Source organism: Eriocheir sinensis, chromosome 47 (genome assembly GCF_024679095.1).
Source record: "Eriocheir sinensis breed Jianghai 21 chromosome 47, ASM2467909v1, whole genome shotgun sequence".
NCBI classification, from domain to species: domain Eukaryota; kingdom Metazoa; phylum Arthropoda; class Malacostraca; order Decapoda; family Varunidae; genus Eriocheir; species Eriocheir sinensis.
Window position 1 is genome coordinate 5,543,878 of NC_066555.1, and position 1,486 is coordinate 5,545,363.

Genomic DNA, 1,486 nt, shown 5'->3' on the forward strand with positions numbered 1-1,486 from the left:
AAGCATATAGACAGATACAGATTGATAGATAGATAGACAGATAGATTAGATAGGATAGATAGATATCAGAATTAGTATATAAATGAAAAAGTTAAGAGATGAGAGGAAAAAAATCAAAGCATATAAATTGACAGATACAGATAGATAGAAGAATTCGATAGGATAGATAGATAGATAGATAGATATAAGAATTAGTATATAAATAGAAAAAAGAACAAGTGAATCTAACATATTATAAACCCAGCTCAAGGGGTAGACAGCTTGAGTTTATTGTGTTTTAAGTAAGCCTTCCCTTGGGTATGGCCGATAGGTATAATTAGGCGACAGGTGATGAAAACACGTGTGCCAACTCATTAGCATTCCTCACCTGCTGTACTGCCTTTCCCTTTCACGTGAATACAACAGGGAGAAGAAGTGAATAAATAGGTGTAGAAAGAAAGAAAGAAAGAAAGAGCGGGAGATAGAAAAGGAATGAAAGAAATGGAGAAACACAAAATAATTAACAAAAACCGAAGTAAAAGAAAAGAATAGAAGGAAAGAATGGAAACAGAAAGAGCGGGAAATAGAAAAGGAATGAAAGAAATGGAGAAACACAAAATAATTCACAAAACCCAGAGTAAAAGAATAGAATAGAAGGAAAGAATGGGAAGAGAACACAAAGGAGGCAAGATAGATAACAGAAACAAAAGATAACGAAGAAAGAGAGAAGAGATAGCCTGTAAATACATAAGAAAAGAAAATGATAAAGAAAAAAATGAGAGCCTAAACAAACATGAGAAAGAAATTGGAGAAAAAGAAAGGAAGAATAAAGACATGAACAACACAAATAAGTAAAGAAGAAAAAAAGGAAGGAAAAAGAAAGCAACAGCCTCCACGTGTATACAAAAAAAGAAACAAGGAAAACAGGAAAACAAGGAAAAGAGGAAAAACTAAGAAAGAACTACCCTACACACACACATAAGAAAAAAATAGAAAAAAAAACAAAGAAAAAAAGAGGAAAATAGCCAATAAAGATATGTATAAGATAAATTAAGGTCACATGAATATAAAACAGACACACAAAAAAGCCTAATTTGCATATGAATGACTCATAATAACAAGGCCGAGAAATAAAATATAAATCCTCTAACAATATAATCAACGGTGAGACAGAGAGACAGACAGACAGAGACACAGACAGAAAGATAGATACAGACGCAGACACAGACGGACAGAGACAGACAGAAATACACAAGACAGATAAAAAGACATGCAGACATAAAAACAAAAAATAATAGACAGACAGACAAAAAGACACACAAGACAGATGAAAAGACATGCAGAGAGAAAAACAGACAAAATAATAGACAGACAGACAGATAGACACAACAGAAAAAAAAACATGCAAAAAAAAAAAGACAAAATAATAGACAGACAGAGACAGACAGACACAGAAAAACACCTACAGAGACACAGACAGAGAAACTGAGACAAACACAGACAGACA